Source organism: Vipera ursinii (genome assembly GCF_947247035.1).
Source record: "Vipera ursinii genome assembly, chromosome: 1".
NCBI lineage: Eukaryota > Metazoa > Chordata > Lepidosauria > Squamata > Viperidae > Vipera > Vipera ursinii.
In genome coordinates, this window is record NC_139512.1 from 96688451 (window position 1) to 96708280 (window position 19830).

Consider the following 19830-nt stretch of genomic DNA (forward strand, 5'->3'; position numbering starts at 1 on the left):
ATAGAAGGAATAGAACTGGGAAACGGAAGTGTTGTGAAAGCACTACCAAAGGATGATGGTTAAAAATACCTAGGCATATTGGAAGCAGATAACATCTTGACTGGAAAAGTCAAAGAGTCAACGCAAAAGGAATACATCATGAGAGTCAGCAAAATACTAAAATCAAAGCTGAATACTGGAAATATAATTACAGCCATTCATACATGGGCAGCCCCAGCTAGAATTATTAACTGGACTTTGGCTGAATTAGAACACCTAGATCAGAAAATGCATAAACTTTTAAATATGCACTACACTCTACATCCATGAAGTGACATCGACAGGTTGTACCTGCCAAGAAGAATAGAGGGCAGAGGGCTACTGCAAATCCACCAAAGTGTGGAAGAAGAAAAACAAAGTTTGAATGACTATGTGAATCAAAGTACAGAAAAATTGCTGCAGGCTGTGAAAACAGAGAGCATTATAAAAATAACAAAAACAAAGGCAGAATATAAGGAAAAATGGCTGGATGACAGATTAAATAGATGGAAAACCAAAGCTTTGTATGGACAGCATTTGAAAAACATTGAAGGAAAATGTGATAACAACTAGACATGGGCATGGCTTAAGATGGGAACCATCAAGAAAGAAACGGAAGGCTTAATACTGGCTGCTCAAGAACAAGCACTACAAACTAATGCCATGAAAGCGAAGATACAAAAATCTACTGACAATCCATATTGCCAAATTTGCAATGACAAAGTTGAAACTGTTTCACATTTAATATGTGAGTGCAGCAAAATCATGCAAACTGATTACAAAGCTGCTAAACTAATCCACTGGGCATTGTGTAAAAAATACGACTTGCCTGTGTCTGAAAAGTCATGGGAACATAGGGTGGAAAAAATGGTCGAGAATGAGAGGGTGAAGATCTTGTGGGACTTCTGAATACAGACAGATCACCATTTGGAACACAACACTCTAGATATTGCAGTCGTAGAGAACCGAAGCATACAGTTGATTGATATCGCTGTACCAGGAGATGCCAGAGTCGAAGAAAAAGAACTGGAAAAAATTATGAAATACCACAACCTGGCCATCAAAACTTTGTGATTATGGATGAAACGTGTAACAGCGATACCCATCATCATCAGCGCACTGGGAACTATATCCAAAAACTTTGCAAAATTTTGTTGTTGTTAGCTGCGAAGTCGTGTCCGACCCATCGCGACCCTATGGAAAACGTTCCTCCAGGCCTTCCTGTCCTCTACCATCTTCTGGAGTCCATTTAAGCTCACGCCTACTGCTTCAGTGACTCCATCTAGCCACCTCATTCTCTGTCGTCCCATTCTTCTATTGCCCTCAATCTTTCCCAGCATTAGGCTCTTCTCCAGTGAGTCCTTCCTTCTCATTAGGTGGCCAAAGTATTTGAGTTTTAGCTTCAGGATCTGGCCTTCTAAAGAGCAGTCAGGGTTGATCTCGTCTAGGACTGACCGGTTTGATCACCTTGCAGTCCAAGGGACTCGCAGGAGTCTTCTCCAGCACCACAGTTCAAACGCCTTAATTCTTTGGCGCTCAGCCTTTTTTATGGTCCAACTTTCACTGCCGTACATTGCAACTGGGAAGACCATGGCTTTGACTATACGCACTTTTGTTGACAGGGTGATGTCTCTGCTTTTTAGTGTGCTGTCTAGATTTGCCATGACTTTCCTCCCAAGGAGCAAGTGTCTTTTAATTTCTTGGCTACAGTCCCCATCTGCAGTGATCTTGGAGCCCAAGAAAATAAAATCTGTCACTACCTCCATTTCTTCCCCATCTATTTGCCAGGAATTGAGAGGGCCGGATGCCATGATCTTGGTTTTCTTAATGTTTAGTTTCAACCCAACTTTTGCACTCTCCTTCTTCACTCACAACAAGAGACTCTTCAGTTCCTCTTCACTTTCTGCCATTAGAGTGGTATCATCTGCATATCTTAGGTTGTTGATATTTCTTCCAGCAATTTTAATTCCAACTTTTGATTCATCTAGCCCTGCCTTTCTCATGATGTGCTCTGCATATAGGTTAAATAGGCAAGGCGACAGTATACAGCCTTGCTGGACTCCTTTCCCAATTTTGAACCAATCAGTGGTTGCGTGTCCAGTTCTCACTGTTGCTTCTTGGCCCACATATAGGTTTCTCAACAGACAGATAAGATGGTCTGGTACGCTCATCTCTTTAAGAACTTGCCACAGTTTGTTATGATCCACACAATCAAAGGCTTTAGCATAGTCAATGAAGCAGAAGTAGATGTTTTTCTGGAACTTTCTAGCTTTCTCCATGATCCAGCGTATGTTGGCAATTTGATCTCTAGTTCCTCTGCCTTTTCGAAATCCTGCCTGTACCTCTGGTAGTTCTCGGTCCAAATACTGCTAGAGTCTAGCTTGCAGAATTTTAAGCATAACTTTAGTAGCATGAGAAATGAGTGCAATGGTGCGATAGTTTGAACATTCTTTGGCACTGCCTTTCTTTGTAATTGGAATGTAAACTGATCTTTTCCAATCCTATGGCCACTGTTGAGTTTTCAAAATTTGCTGGCAAATTGAGTGTAGCACTTTTACTGCATCGTCTTTTAAGATTTTGAATAGCTCAGCTGGAATACTGTCACCTCCACTAGCTTTGTTGTTGTTGCTCAGCTTTTCTAAGGCCCACTTCACTTCACATTCTAGGATGTCTGGCTCGAGGTCAGTGACCACCTCATCGTGGTTATCAGGGACATTAAGCTCATTCTTGTATAGTTTTTCTGTATAATTGTGCCACCTCTTCTTAATCTCTTCTGCCTCTGTTAGGTCCCTGCCATTTTGGTCCTTTATCATGCCCATTTTTGCATTAAACGTTCCCTTCATCTCTCCAATTTTCTTGAAAAGATCTCTGGTCCTCCCTATTCTATTGTTTTCTTCTATTTCTTTGCACTGTTCATTTAAGAAGGCATTCTTATCTCTTCCAGCTATCCTCTGGAATTCTGCATTCAATTGGGCGTATCTTTCTTTTTCTCCCTTGCCTTTCACCTCCTGGTCTTGTTTTTACTGACTGTATAGAGCTTCTCCATCTTTGGCTGCAGAGCATATAGTCAATCTGATTTCTGTGTTGACCGTCTGGTGATGTCCATGTGTAGAGCCGTCTCTTGGGTTGTTGGAAAAGAGTGTTTGCTATGACCATCGTATTCTCTTGACAAAATTCTATCAGCCTGTGCCCTACTTCATTTTGTACTCCAAGGCCAAACTTGCCTGTTATTCCAGTTATCTTTTGGCTTCCTACTTTAGCATTCCAATCCCCCATGATGATAAGGACATCATTTTTGGTGCTAGTTCTATAAGGTACTATAGGGCTTCATAGAACTGCTCAATTTCTTCCTCTTCAGCACTGGTGGTTGGGGCATAGACTTGGACTACTGTGATATTGAATGGTTTGCCTTGGATTCGAACTGAGATCATTCTGTCATTTTGAGGACTGTATCCCAGTATTGCTTTTCCTACTCTTTTATTGACTAAGAAGGCTACTCCATTTCTTCTGAAGGATTCTTGCCCGCAGTAGTATACCTGATGGTCATCTGAATTAAATTCACCCATTCCTGTCCATTTTAGTTCGCTGATACCTAAGATGTTGATGTTCAGTCTTGTCATCTCTTGTTTGACCACGTCCAGTTTTCTTTGATTCATGGATCTTACATTCCAGGTTCCTATGGAGAAAAAATCTTTACAGCATCGGACTTTCCTTTCACCACCAGACACATCCACAGCTGAGCGTCCTTTCGTCTTTGGCCCAGTCGCTTCATTCCTTCTGGCGCTACTAGTACTAGGCCTCTGCTCTTCCCCAGTAGCATATTGGACACCTTCTGACCTGAGGGGCTCATCTTCCAGCGTCATATCGTTTTGCCTTTTGGTACTCTCCATGGGGTTTTCATGGCAAAGATACTGGAGTGGGTTGCCATTTCCTTCTCCAGTGGATCACGTTTTGTCAGAACTCTCTGCTATGACCTGTCCGTCTTGGGTGGCCCTGCACGGCATAGCTCATAGCTTCATTGAATTACGCAAGCCCCTTCGCCACGACAAGGCAGTAATCCATGAAGGGGCTTTGCAAAATACATCAAGAAATTGCAGCTTCCTGCAATAACTCCAGCAAAGCTACAAAAAACTGCGCTACTTGGAACATCTTACATTTTAAGGAGATACCTGGTTGATACCTAGGATGCTGGCAGCAACCTGTGTTACCCATTAGTGCCAGTCAATTTCAATGTTCAGTTGACTAAGGTTCATGTTTAATAATAATAATAATAATAATAATAATAATAATAATAACAACAACAACAACAACAACAACAACAACAACAACAACAACACCCCAGTGAGACAGTACTTTGACGTGGTTGTGAGGCTTGTGTACTCTGAGGAAGATGAGAGCTATGCCAGAGGTTCAACCATACTGGACAGGTCTCATCAGGAGTCAGACAAAGGGTGTTTCTCCCATAAAAAATATGGTGAGATGTAAATTTCAGAATGCCATACTGGCTCGGATGTCACCCGGGTTAACAAGGTCTGTGCTAGATATTGGAGTTCCTGGATATCTGGTGAAAAGTGGGTTACAGGACTCAGGACTGTTGGCTGAGCAACCAGGGCCAGCAGCTGCAGAACTACTGGAAGAAAAGGTGTTTACCCGTCGCAAATACACAGTGATTGAAAACAAAGAAATAATGATCTGTTATTACAGATCAAGTCCAACAAGAAGAGGATATCTAAAATGAATGCACCAGTTCTGGAAAGAACAACATCCAGAATCAGAAATAACAGAACACAGACTAGCAGATCAATGCTGATTTATAATACGAAATAAAGTATTCACAGAAACAGAATTGGACGAACTGCAAAGGTTTACCCAGGGCAAAGAAATCAAAGCCTTGCCAGAAGTAATTCAGAATGTAGAGGCAAGCCAGGGGGAGTTGGCAGAGAAGGAATCCAGCAGAGATATACAACTGTTCTCATTTGGAAACCAGGCACCTCTTCCTCAGGAAGAACAAAGCCCTCTAACTAAAGAAATAAAAGAATTGAAACAAAAAATAATTGAGCATCTAGAACAGCACAAAAACAACAGAATAAGGCTCCCTGCATTGATGCTTGTTCCAAAGAAACAGCTAGCATAAGCATTAAAAGATGCAAATACTGCAATATCAAAGTATAAGCACCAATTCACTGCAAGAAACAAACCAACTAATGTATAGCACACCTGCAGTTATAACTGAATACCTGGGATGCAAAATCAACAAAGAAGAAAAACAAACAGTGCACCACAAAAATGGAAGGTTAGACTAGAAAATAAGATCAAGTTAAGATCACATGCAAGCAAAGTAGAACAGATGAAAGAAAAGATACTGAAGAACAAGAAGACCAAAGAATACCTAATCAAGAAATACCACTTAGAAACAAGGAAGACCAAGCAAGCACTGGAAATAATAAAGCAGCAAATAACCGCTATAGCCAGGAAAATCAGTAGATACGAAGCTTGAATTGCAGATTATAGGCACAACCTCCAATTTCAATCCAGTCAGAAATGTTTCTACCAATCCATCAATGGAAAAACTACAATGAATCAGTCAGTACCTGACAAGGAAGAAACAGTGCAGTTTCTGGAAGCAGATATGGTATAACCCAAAGAAACACAACAAGGATGCGGCTTGGTTAAAAGAGGTGGATGCAAATAAAACAGAAGTTGAAATGAAAGAACTAGTAATAACAACAAAAAATGGTAGAAAAAAGAGCAAGGAAGATCAAAAATTGGTCAGCACCAGGTGAAGATGAACTGCATGGGTTTTGGTTGAAACATCTAACTGTTGTATACCCACTCATTGCCAAGCAGTTCAACAATATACTACAAGGAGGAGAAATTGAAAAGTGGCTAACAACTGGGAAAACCTACCTAATAATGAAAAATCCAGCAAAGGGGGCAACACCAGGCAACACCAGGCCAATTACCTGCTTACCAACAACTTTCAAATTGCTAACCGACAACAGCATCTAGTTGAAAACAATCTCTTTCCACCTGAGCAGAAGGGAAACTGCCCCAAAAGAGAGGAACAAAAGATCAACTCCTAATAGACAAAATGATCTTGGAAAACTGCAAGAAAAGAAAGACCAACCTGAATGTGGCATGGATTGACTACAAAAAGGCATTTGACTCTCTGCCACATGACTGGATAATCAAGTGCCTAGAAATAACAGGAGTCAGTAGAAACATCAGAAAATCCTTGCAAAGATCGATGGCACAGTGGAAGACACAGTTGCATGTCAATGGTGAAAGATTGGGAGAGGTTAATATCAAGAGAGGAATATTTCAAGGAGATTTATTCTCACCACTACTATTTGTTATTGCACTGTTTCCTCTGTCAACAATACTGAATAACTCAGGACATGGCTATCAAACATCAAAAACATCTGCCAGACTATCCCACCTCCTTTACATGGGTGATCTGAAGCTGTATGGAAAAACATCATCTGAAATAGAATTGCTGCTGAACACTGTCCATATACAGGTGAAACCTGAAAAATTAGAATATCGTGCAAAAGTTCATTTATTTCAGTAATGCAACTTAAAAGGGGAAACTAATATATGATATAGATTCATTACATGCAAAGCAAGATAGTTTAAGCCGTGATTTGTGATAATTGTGATGATTATGGCGTACAGCTCATGAAAACCCCAAATCCACAATCTCAGTAAATTAGAATATTGTGAAAAGGTGCAATATTCTAGGTGCAATATTCTAGGCTCAGAGTGTACCACTCTGATCAGCTAATTAAGCCATAACACCTGCAAAGGGTTCCTGAGCCTTTAAATGGTCTCTCAGTCTGGTTCAGTAGGAATCACAATCATGGGGGAGACTGCTGACCTGACAGTTGTGCAGAAAACCATCATTGACACCCTCCATAAGGAGGGAAAGCCTCAAAAAGTAATTGCAGAAGAAGTTGGATGTTCCCAAAGTGCTGTATCAAAGCACATTAACAGAAAGTTATGTAGAAGGGAAAAGTATGGAAGAAAAAGGTGCACAAGCAGCAGGGATGACCGCAGCCTGGAGAGGATTGTCAGGAAAAGGCCATTCAAAAGTGTTGGGGACTTTCACAAGGAGTGGACTGAGGCTGGAATCAGTGCATCAAGAGCTACCACATACAGACGGATCCTGGACATGGGCTTCAAATGTCGTATTCCTCTTGTCAAGCTGCTCCTGAACAACAAACAATGTCAGAAGTGTCTTACCTGGGCTAAAGAAAAACAGACCTGGTCTGTTGCTCAGTGGTCCAAAGTCCTCTTTTCTGATGAGAGCAACCTTTGCATCACATCTAGAAACCAAGGACCCAGAGTCTGGAGGAAGAATGGAGAGGCACACACTGCAAGATGCTTGAAGTCCAGTGTGAAGTTTCCACAGTCTGTGTTGATTTGGGGAGCCATGTCATCTGCTGGTGTTGGTCCACTGTGCTTCATTAAGTCCAGGGTCAACACAGCCATCTACTAGGAGATTTTGGAGCACTTCATGCTTCCTTCCACAGACGAGCTTTATGGGGATGCTGACTTCATTTTCCAGCAGGACTTGGCACCTGCCCACACTGCCAAAAGCACCAAAACCTGATTCAATGACCATGGGGTTACTGTGGTTGATTGGCCAGCAAACTCGCCTGACCTGAACCCCATAGAGAATCTATGGGCCATTGCCAAGAGAAAGATGAGAGACATGAGACCGAAAAATGCAGAAGAGCTGAAGGCTGCTATTGAAGCATCCTTGTCTTCCATAACACCTCAGCAGTGCCACAGGCTGATAGCTTCCATGCCACGCCGCATTGAGGCAGTAATTGCTGCAAAAGGGGCCCAAACCAAGTACTGAGCATGCTTATACTTTTCAGAGGTCCGATATTGTTCTATGTACACTCCTTGTTTTATTGACTGCATGTAATATTCTAATTTTCTGAGATTGTGGATTTGGGGTTTTCATGAGCTGTACGCCATAATCATCACAATTATGACAAATCATGGCTTGAACTATCTTGCTTTGCATGTCATGGGTCTATCTCATATATTAGTTTCCCCTTTTAAGTTGCATTACTGAAATAAATGAACTTTTGCACGATATTCTAATTTTTTGAGTTTCACCTGTATATAGCCAAGATATTGCAATGTAGTTTGGCTTGGACAAATGTGCCACACTTACTCTCAAACAAGGAAAAATAGTGAAAACTGAAGGAATAAAGATGCCCCACGAAAATAACATTAAGAGTCTGGATGAGGAAGATTACTACAAATACTTCAAGCTGACAACATCGAGCACACTGAAATCAAGAAAAAAATTAGAGGTGAATACATCAAGAGAGTGAAGAAGGTCTTAAAGTCCAAACTCAGTGGAGGATATACCGTGAAGGCAATAAATATCTGGGCAATTCCAGTCATTAGATACACAGCTGGAATAGTGGACTGGACTCTAGCAGAACTAAAAGCAATAGATAGGAAGACCAGAAAAATAATGACAATGAATCATGCCCTTCATCCACGCAGTGACATTGACAGACTCTATCCACCAAGGCAAATAGGTGGGCGTGGAATGCTGCAAGTACATCAGATGGTTGAAGAAGAAAAAATGGCTATGGAAAAATATCTGAAGAACAATGATGAAGATGCACTGAAATTAGTATATCAGGAAGGCTTACTGACTACTGGAGAGACCGAACTGGCCTACAAGAAAGACCAAATAAAGAACAGAATGGAGGCATGGGGAGACAAAGCACTACATGGCCAGTACATTAAAAAAAAATAGCTGAGAAAGCAGATAATAACAAGACCTGGCAATGGCTAAGAGCAGGAAAGTTGAAGAAAGAAACTGAGGGACTAATTCTGGCTGCAGAAGACCAAGCTTTAAGGACAAATGCATACAAAGTCAAAATTGAGAAAACAGCAACAGACAGTAAGTGCCGCCTATGCAAAGAAGCTGAAGGAACAGTGGACCACCTGGTAAGCTGCTGCAAGAAGATCGCACAGACTGACTACAAGCAGCAGCATGACAAAGTAGAAACAATGGTGCATTGGAAGATCTGCAAGAAACATCATTTGCCTGTAAGCAAGAACTGGTGGTATCATAAAATAGAGAAAGTCATAGAAAATGATAAAGTTAAGCTGCTCTGGGACTTCAGAATTCAAACAGACAAGCACCTGAAACATAACACCCCAAACTTAGCAATTGTCGATAAGAAAGACAAAAAAGTCTGGATAGTGGACATGGCAGTGCCTGGAGACAGCAGAATAGATGAGAAAGAACTGGAGAAGATAACAAAATACAAAGACCTACAAATAGAAATACAAAGACTGTGGTAAAGGCAAGCAATAACAATAGTAATAGGCACCTTGGGTGCAATACCAAAACAACTGGAGCACCACTTGAACACTATTGGCATTGACAAATTCACCATTAGTCAATTGCAAAAGGCGGCCATACTAGGAACTGCTTCCATCCTGCAAGGATATTTATAGTACCATCAAACATCCACATCTGCCTATCCCAGGTCCTTGGTAAGGACTCAATAGATAGACAAAAATGCCAAATCCAGTCTGAACATCTGGCTGACTGTGCAGTGATTGATGATGATGATGATGATGATGATGATGATGATGTTGGAAGGGACCTTGGAGGTCATCTAGTTTCCAGGCAGGAAACCCCATACCATTTCAGACAAATGGCTGTCCAGTCTCTTTTTAAAAACTTCCAGTGTTGGAGCATTCACTGCTTCTGGAGGCAGGTTGTTCTGCTGGTTAATTGTTCTAACTGTCAGGAGGTTTCTCCTTAGTTCTAGGTTGCTTCTCTCCTTGATTAGTTTCCATCCATTGCTTCTTGTCCTGCCTTTACGCACTTTGGAGAATAGCTTGACTCCCTCTTCTTTGTGGCAGCCCCTGAGATATTGGAACACTGCTATCATGTCCCCCCTCGTCCTTCTCTTCATTAAACTAGACATACCCCATTTCTAGCAACTCTTCCTTATATGTTTTAGCCTCCAGTCCTCTAGTCATCTTTGTTGCTCTTCTTTGTACTCTTTCTAGAGTTTCAACATCTTTTTTACATCGTGGTGACCAAAACTGGATGCAGTATTCCAAGTGTGGCCTTACTAAGGCGTTTTAAAGTTGTATTAATACTTCATGTGAACTTGATTCTATCCCTCTGTTAATGCAGCCTAACACTATGTTGGCTTTTTTGGCAGCTGCAGTACACTGCTGGCTCATATCTAAGTGATTGTCCACTAGGATTCCAAGATCCCTCTCACAGTTGCTACTATTGAGCAAGGTACCACCTATAGCAGGCATGTCAAACTCGCGATGTCACGTGATGCCGTGCGATGTATCGGGACTTTTTTCCCATTGTTGGCAATGGGGTGAGCGCAGTTTGACATGCCTGACCTATATTATACCTGTACATTTGGTTTTTCTTGCCTAAATGTAGAACCTTACTTTTTTCACCACTGAATTTCATTTTGTTAGATAGTGCCCAGGGTTCAAGTCTGTCCAGATCCTCCTGTATCTTAAGCCTATCTTCTCGAGTGTTGGCTATTCCTGCCAGCTTGGTGTCGTCTGCAGTTTTGATGAGTTCCCCATCTATCCCCTCATCCAAATCGCTGATGAAGATGTTGAAGAGCACCGGGCCTAGAACAGAGCCCTGGGGCACCCCACTACACACTTTGCTGCTGCCTGGTGACGTCATCACCAGGCAGCAGCAAACTCGCCCAGAGTTTTGTCATGGCTGGGGACTTCAATCAAGCTTGTCTGAAGACAGTTCTCCCCAGGTTTGTACAGTATGTGCAAGTTTCCACCAGAGGGAAGAACACTTTGGACCATGTGTATTCCAATCTGAAACAGGCATACAGAGCTTTCCCTCTTCCCCACCTGGATACATCTGACCATCTTTCACTCCTGTTGTGCCCAAAGTATGTCCTTCTCAGGAAAAGGACTCAGGCAGTCACAAAAGGGTCAGAACCTGGCCAGTGGGTGCTCTCAGTCAGTTGCAGGACTGCTTTGAAACCACTGACTGGAGTGTATTTGAAGAACAAGATCTAAATTCATATACAGATGCCGTACTCTCTTATATCAGAACATGCACTGATAGTGTAACAACGGATAAGTGCATTAGAGTTTACGGGAACTGTAAACCGTGGATGACTACAGAGATACAAACACTCCTGAGAGCCCAGGATTCTGCCTTTAAGGGAGGGGACAGGGACGCATACAGAGAGGCCAGGGCAAATCTCAGAAGAGGCATTAGGATGGCAAAACAACAATACAAACAAAAGGTGGAGAACCACTTAGCAGATAACGATCCGAGGCAAGTATGGCAGGGACTGCAGCACTTAACCAACTATAAGAGCAGCACCGATGCCTCATTGGCTGAGGAGCTGAATATCTTCTTCGCCCACTACGAGGTTAAAAGACCAGACCCCGTAGCCTCTGCTGGCCGGCCTTCTGACTCTCAGCCACTCACCCTGTGCAAAAACCAAGTGAGAGCTGTATTGAAGGCTGTGAATCCCAGCAAAGCTGCAGGCCCAGATGGGGTGCTGGGGATAGTGGTCAGGAATTGTGCCGACCAATTAGCAGGGGTCCTGACAAGGATTTTTAACATCTCCTTGCAAACAGCATGTGTACCATCGTGCTTGAAAGCAGCTACCATTGTCCCAGTCCCCAAGAAAACTGCAGTTGAGTGCCTGAATGACTACAGACCTATTGCATTAATGTCTGTAGTCATGAAATGCTTCGAAAGATTGATTCTCCAACATCTTAGGACATGTCTCCCACTGGACTTTGATAAAGATCAATTTGCCTACAGGGGAAATAGGTTGACAGACGATGCCATAGCTACTGCTTTACACTCTGTAGCAAGTCATCTCGAGAAACCTGGAAGTTATGTCAGGATGCTTTTTGTTGACTACAGCTTGGCTTTCAATACCATTTTGCCGAGCATTCTCATTGAGAAGCTGACTGACTTGAAATTCTCCCCTGCCATCTGCGATTGGATTCAAGACTTTCTTAGGGACCGGTTACAAACAGTGAGGGTCGGGTCTGCTTTGTCCACCTCCCTGAAGCTTTGCACCGGCACGCCACAGGGCTGTGTGCTTAGCCCTTACCTGTACTCTTTATACACATATGATTGTGTATCATCCGACCCATCCACTGAGATAATCAAGTTCACAGATGATACAACTGTGGTGGGTCTTATTACAGGTGGGGATGAGACAGCATACAGGGTGGAGGTACAAAAACTATCCATATGGTGTAGTAACAACAACTTGCACCCAAACATTAGCAAGACGAAAGAGATGGTGTTAGATTTTCGGAGAAAAAAGGAGGAACCTGCCCCACTTTACATCGGGGAGGACTGTGTGGAGAGAGTTTCCTCCTTTAAATTTCTGGGAGTCTACCTCTGTGAAGATCTGACCTGGAAAGTTAACACAACCCAGGTGGCTAGAAAGGCCCAACAGAGGCTTCACTTTCTTAGGGTCTTGTGGAAGAACAGGGTAGAACAACGGCTGATGACCCTCTTTTACTGGTCTACTATAGAGAGCGTCCTCTCGTATGGTATTGTGGTTTGGTATGCTGGTCTGACAGCCGCGGACAGGAAAGTATTACAGAGGGTAGTGAGCACAGCACAAGACATTGTGGGCTGTCCCCTGACACCACTGGATGACATCGCCAGGGCTCATTGCCTTGGAAGAGTGAGGAAAATTCTCAAGGATGACTCACACCCTGGATGGTATCTTTTTACTCTCCTACCATCAGGTAGGAGATATAGGAATATAGCCAGCCGTACTAACAGGCTGAAAAACAGCTTTTATCTGTGGGCTGTTAGGCTTTTGAATGGGATATAATCTCTGTGAATTTATGCAGAATTGACTTGGGAGGCTGGTGTGTGGTGTAGTTGGTTCACATGGTGTGGTAGGATGGAGGGTTTGTTGTAACTGTGTGTTGGGGGGAGGGAGCACAGGGAGAGGCTCAGCTAATCTCAATGTACACATGTTGTACTTTGACAATAAAGGTTTATTATTATTATTATTATTATTATTATTATTATTATTATTATTATTATTATTATTATTATTATTATTATTTCCCTCCATGTAGATGCAGTTCCATTGAGGACCACACGCTGAGTACGGCCAGTCAGCCAGCTACAAATCCATCTGGTGGTGATGCTGTCTAACCCACATTTTTCTGTACAAATTACTGAACACTAAATGTTCAAATTGATTGCTATTTTTTTCTAAACAACTCCTTACTGTTTGATACATGGCTTTTGAACGTCGTAACTACAGAAACATTTTCTTTGGAAAAAGAATAAAAAGTTAATAAACTGTGATAGGCCTATGACCTTTTTTATTTTTGATACACTTTGTATTTGGAAAGAATTCAAAACTAGGTGGATCAATAACCTTACTCAGCTTCAAAATTCTTCACTTCAAAACTGACCTTGACATCTGTGCCTTTACCTTGATTCAGAAACATCCTAATTCAGACATTAGAGCATGGGTGTCAAACTGCTGGCCGCCTGGGCTGGATGTATCATGCAGAAGCCGCACCCACCCCATTGTCAGCAATGGCAAAACCGTCCCGATACATCACGCGATGTCACGTGACATCGCGAGTTTGACATGTCTGCATTAGAGAATCTAAAATCTTAGAATCAAAAGGAGCAGTTCAGGTAATCAAGGCCAATCTCCTGCTCCATGCTTGTTTCCAAATTAAACCATCCATAGTTTAAGACTTTCTAGCCTCCCACTGAGCTCATGTAGGAACAGGATGTGGGGATATTAAGGATTTTTACCCCTTAATATTGTTCTAACAGTAAGCTAGAATCGGCCTTTTTGTCATTGTAATCCATTACTGTATGACAGACATGTCAAACACAAGGCCCGGGGGCCGAATCCAGCCCGCAAAGTGGTTTCATGTGGCCCCCGAAGCCATCCTGGAAACAGTGAGGGAACGGTCCCTGCTGCCTTGGCCCTGGCCCAGAGACCCTTCTTCTGCCAGAGACCCTCAGATCTGTCCCACTCCTGCCCAGGCCCCCATAGGCACCCTTGATGCCAATGATGTAGAGCTGGCCACACCCACCCAGCAGGCCATACGCACTCCAGCTACGCCCACCCAGTAGGCCACGCCCACCCTGGCCATACACACCCGGCCCTCCAAGGGCAACCACAATGCTGATGTGGCCCTCAGTGAAATTGAGTTTGACACCCCTGCTGTATGACTTGACCTGAAATTTAAAGAGAGTGTTTCTGAGTCTTCTTTGCAACATTCTTAGGTACTTGAAAAGTGTAATTATGCAACTACATACTTTCAAAGTACAATTTCAGGTGTAGGTAATCCACAGCTGATTAATTTTATTTTCTTCCTAGTAGCACTCTAAAATTTAGGTACATTTGGAGAGAGAAAAAGCACTGTAACCTGTAATAATCCTTCAGGGGAACATGTGTGGAAAAATACTGTAAATAAAAAAAATATTTTTGCAATATTATTTTGGAATAGCCAAAAGAACTTAATGGGAATTAAAATGCTGCCATAAAATAATTTCAGAAATTACAGTATATGTACTTTTAATTGCAATTTGGACCTCAGCTTTAAGAGTGACTGCAATTTAATTTCTCTCCACGGGGAAAAAAAATTGCCAGAAAAATATATTTAATGCAGATGACTATGAATCAGTGACATTAGGCCATGTCCCTGTTTTTCTTTTTTTTTTGGCTAAACTGGTGTTAGTTTTATGGTACCATAAACAATACATGTAAAATAATCTGCAATTTAACCAAGACATACATTCAGGATTTCTGCATATTTAATTTTCTCTGTAAATATTCAATGCCATTTTGGTCCAAAGACAGAAGGCCTACAACACTCACAAACACCTTCCATTGTCTCTTGCACATGGAACAAAAAAAAAAGGGGGGGGGTCTTTCTTAAAACGAAAGTCTCAATTTATTTCTGGAAAAGCCGACATGGGAAGCAAATTTATCAGATGGGCATACATACTTCTGTTGCTCCCAGTGGGACTGGAAGGTAAAATCTGAAATGAGAATTTAATTTTTGAGTCCTTAGTGTTCTGGGAGTTTGATTATTTGCTTGCAGAGTTTTCATTACCCAACTAGGTAACACCATTGGTTTGAGTTGCCTGTTTATATATAGTAGCTTACTCTGATAGTGTTGGTAGAGGTAGAATTTCCTCCTTGGTAGTTCCTTGAATATTGTTTTCTTCCTAATTGTTGTCTGGTGCTGACCCCTGCTTATTTGCATGTTGGCTGCTGGAAGGGATGTGTTCTAGGTTTTTTTTGTTTCTTTTTCCTTTTTGTTTTGGTATTTTTTTTAATTATCTCTTGAATGGTGTATAAATGTGGTTTATTTGTATGTCTATTGATGGCTGATTTGTCTGAATGCCAAGGTTCCAGGAATCCCTTAGCATTTTTTAATAATTTAATTTAATTTTAATAATTTAATTTGTATACCGCCCTTCTCCCGAAGGACTCAGGGCGGTGAACAGGGCAATGCACAATAAAAATAGAATACAAAAATTAAAAAGCCATTAAACATTATGCCCATAAAATTAATACATATTAAAATTAAAACTATTTATAAAAACCCAGCCCCATCCCATCAGACCAGGCCAGCTTGTTCGAAAAAGAAAGTTTTGAGATCACGCCGGAAGGAGCGAAGGTCGGGGGCCATCCGGAGCTCAACCGGTAAGTGGTTCCAAAGGTCTGGTGTGCCCACAGAGAACGCCCTCCCCCTGGGGGTCACCAATCGGCATTCTTTGATCGGCGGCACCCTGAGGAGGCCCTCTCTGTGGGAGCGCACTGGACGGAGGGAAGTTGACACCGGCCGCAGGTGTTGCCGTAGGTAATCCGGCCCCATGCCATGAAGGGCTTTGTAAGTCATCACTAACACCTTGAACCTCACCCGGAGAGCAACCGGTAACCAATGCAACTCGCGGAGCAAAGGTGTAACATGGGAGTATCGGGAAACTCCCAAGACAACTGGGAGTTTGAGCTCCGGGTGGACCTCAAGGGCAGCCCCATGTAGAGAGCATTACAGTAGTCTAGACGAGAGGTCACGAGCGCATGAGTGACTGTGCGCAAGGCATCCCGGTCTAGATAGGGCTGCAACTGGCGCAACCTGGGCAAAGGCCCCCCTAGTCACAGCTCCAATATGCTCTTCCAAAGAGAGCTGTGAATCTAGAAGGACCCCCAAGTTTAATTTTGATTGGTCTAGAATGCTAATAGTTTCCCAGTTGAAACTGTGGTTGACTCTGTTCATTAATGAGTTTTCATCATGTCTTCTGAAAGATAGTTGGTTGTTCATGGATGCACTCTGCTACTCTTCTACCTGTTTGTACTACATGGTGGCTGTTGTATATTGTAGATAATTCCTGTTTTCTTTTCTTGGACTACTTTTGGTTTGCTTAAGAGGTTTTGGGGACTTTATTTGGTTTTTGTGTTATAGTAATATCATGTTGTTATAGCAGTTTGTTGGTTGTTTCTGAGATGTTTTTGATAAACAGTTAGGCAAAAAAAAACAATACTCTAATCAACAAACCACCAGAAAGAAAACTATATCCACTGCAAAACTGGCAGGACAAGCAGTAGCATGTAAATAGGTAGCAAACCCCACACTCCCTGACACAGATGGTATTACTAGCTGAGTAAAGAAATATTTGCAAGCAATTGAACAAGGAACATGAACAATTGTCCTGTAATGTTATCTGCCTGGACTTTGCATGAATTTATTTGCATGAATTTATTTTATCATTAAAAATATAAATATGTCTGATAACTATACAGGCGTGAAGTGAACACAGAGCGATATTCAAAAAAAGATATAATCAAAAAAAGAGAAAAGAAACTCCTACATCATAAGTCTCCTATTCAAACATTATATTTTGGACATTTAGTCATCATATGAGCAATGGGGATAAACTTTCACCAGCCTTTTCCCTTCCAAAGGCTGGAGAATATATAGCCAGACAAGGCACTTATGCCACAGAAAGGTCATCTGCATCAAAAAGGTGTTTGTCTATAGAACTGTATGGGTATTTTATTTCATAAGATCCAATTACCCAGACAGATGGTAGACTCCTCTTCACTGAATGAATTCAAGGAGAGTTTAGACAGCCATCTGTCCAGGATCCTCTAATTTGGATTCCTACACTGAACAGGAGGTTGGACTCAATAGCTTAAAAGCTCCATTCCAGCTCTGTGATTTGATGAGCTCAAATCCTGATTGCACAGATTTTGAATTCATCTGGAATGCAGGATCCATCCACTTTTTGTCTAGATGTCACTGGCAACATGGGTCATCCTTGGCACTCAAGTGAAGGAGATAAGTGCTCTATGTGCAATGCCATAACAGGGCTATGATCAATTGGATATTCTTTGTCAGCCAGAGATAATTTTCTTTATGACCATCTGGACTGCTCCCACCTCACCTTTTTTTTTTTTTGCAAAATAGCTAAAAACCTGATTGTTTCCCCAGAAAAGATTGGGTAAGGAGGATGGTTGAGCTTCTTTGGATTTTGGTATATTTTGATTATTTAATATGTGATTGGTCTTCTGGTCAGTTTTATTGTTTTTGTTCAATATATGTTTTCTTTTTTTTACAATAATTGTAAAACTGTAAAATTTTAATTGTAAGTTTGTGGAGTCAAGCACAAATTAAATTAAAAGAACAAAACCTTCATTTATTTTTTCTAACTTTAAATTGTATTTCAATTCTGTCACCAGTTTGCTTAGTCCTTCTTTCAAAATCTGTTTGAATATATTTCTATTCCTGGAGAAAATGCTTAATATATCAGTAAAGTTCTTCAATAGATCTCAGAGGATCCTTTGTATAAATTTGAGTGGCTACTTGCTAATCATGGGATAAACTTCCTTGTTTTCTTATTTTGTCCTTAGAGAACATCTTGTAGCTCTTTCTATTTGAAATGTTTCAGACAAAGAATTTGTCCTATTCTACTTAAAGCCTTGCTTACACTGAGCAGATAACTATCCCAAAGAAAACAAGTATTTTACTAGTTATTCATTTAATTTTGCTAATTTTGAACCATTCTCTTTCTTTTTCTCTTAAATATCACGTGAACTCTGATTCCAATCAATAAATATATCTTACTTTTTAAATCTGATTCTGTGCCTTGAAGTTTCTCAATACAACCATCACTGGATCTATTAGCTTGAAGCCCAAATATTTATGTAGGTCTTCAACAAGTTCTAGCTAATGCACTGTGTCAAAGGGAAGAACTAAGTTATGTGTTTCTGCAAAAAGTTTTTACAAGTGCTAATTCTTCTGAGATGAGAACAATAAGCTGGGAACAAGCCAGGAGTCTAAGAAAACACAGATCCATCATGCCAACTCAGCAAAGTATTTATTCTGAAACTAATAGATTAATAGTTCCGGACAGTTTTAAAGATCTATAGGAGTTTTAATCCTGCAAGTGTACTGTGTGCCTAAGTAATTTATATGGAAGTGGTGAGTGGTGCAAACAGCACTATTTTCCAAAGCAAACCCAAGAATTTATAAACACCATTCTGCATCTTCTGCATTCACTCATTCATTGGCACACATCTTCTATCCTGCAGGGATTGTCTTACCTGTTTCCTGGTCCGTGTCTTTCCCGTCCTAAGTTTGATGTATCTGGCTATCAGTTCATTGAAATGAATATGAATTTACAATGAAGACTAAAAGTAACAATTCATCATTAATATATACACATCAAAACATAAAATAGATGCAATGGAAAGATGGTTCAGGGATATTTTTGAAAATAAAGGTTTGAGTATTTTTTTCCCTTCATAATGGCATTTCCCCATCTTTTAAACTCCTTTGTTATTAGTCGATGGGAGAATCCAATAAGCGAATACCTAGGTATCATTTGATTTTTACGCTTGGTATTGTCCAAAAATTGTACTTCAGCTAAAATATTTCTGGCATATGGGAAATTATTTTAATTTTAAACTATTACACAGATAGCTTTTGTTTAATGACCACTTGTTCAGCAACCATTTAAACTTACAATAGGACTGAATGAGTGATAGTTTTGACTGGTCCTCAGAGTTCTGACTATTGCACTGCCCCTGTGGTCCTGTGATTATAATCCAAGCCCTTGGTACCCAGTTCATGATTATAGTATTGAATGAGTAGCAGTTGCATGATCACACATTTTGTACACTCCCTTCTAGTTTCCCACAAGCAAAGTCAACAGGGAAGTCACAATCAGATGAGGTCCTCACTTAACAACTCACATGGTCCTTGTTTAACCATGGCAACTGGGCTTACCAGAACTGCCATTGCTAAGAGGCATGGTCACATGACATCATGGTTTAAGGCCACATCACTTAGCAATAGCAACTCTGGTCCCAATTACCATTAGAAAAGAGAACAATTGCAGACAAAAAGCTGGAAAAAATTCAGACGAAAGCTGTTACAAAGTGGAGCAAAATTCTGTCACTAAGCATAATCTGAGTATTGAAAATACTACACACACACACCCCTACCTTTGGGTCAGCCTTGACTCCTGGCAACTGCCTGACCACTCTCTTCCAAGTTTTTCGGTTTGTTTTTTTTACAAGATTTCAGAAGTGGTTTGTCAGTGCCTCCTTCCTAGGGCTGAGATGGTGACTGGCCCAAGGTCACCCAGCTGGCTTTGGGTCCAATATGAGACTAAAATTCAGGGTCTCCTGGTTTCTAGCCTTGTACTTTAACCACTACCACAAACTGGCTCTCTACATTTAAATTTAGCTTACAATTAATACTAAATCACATTTTTGG

General features: G+C 41.2%; 1 protein-coding gene across 1 annotated transcript in view; it reads right to left on the reverse strand.

The window, feature by feature from the left end:
- The window catches only part of TEAD1 (TEA domain transcription factor 1), an 82759-nt gene extending 64052 nt beyond the window's left edge, over nucleotides 1-18707 (reverse strand). The window contains exon 1 of the mRNA XM_083355890.1: nucleotides 18654-18707. The gene's annotated coding sequence lies outside the window, so the exon portion shown is untranslated. The remainder of the gene's footprint in view (nucleotides 1-18653) is intronic.
- Between the last annotated feature and the right edge of the window lie 1123 nt (nucleotides 18708-19830).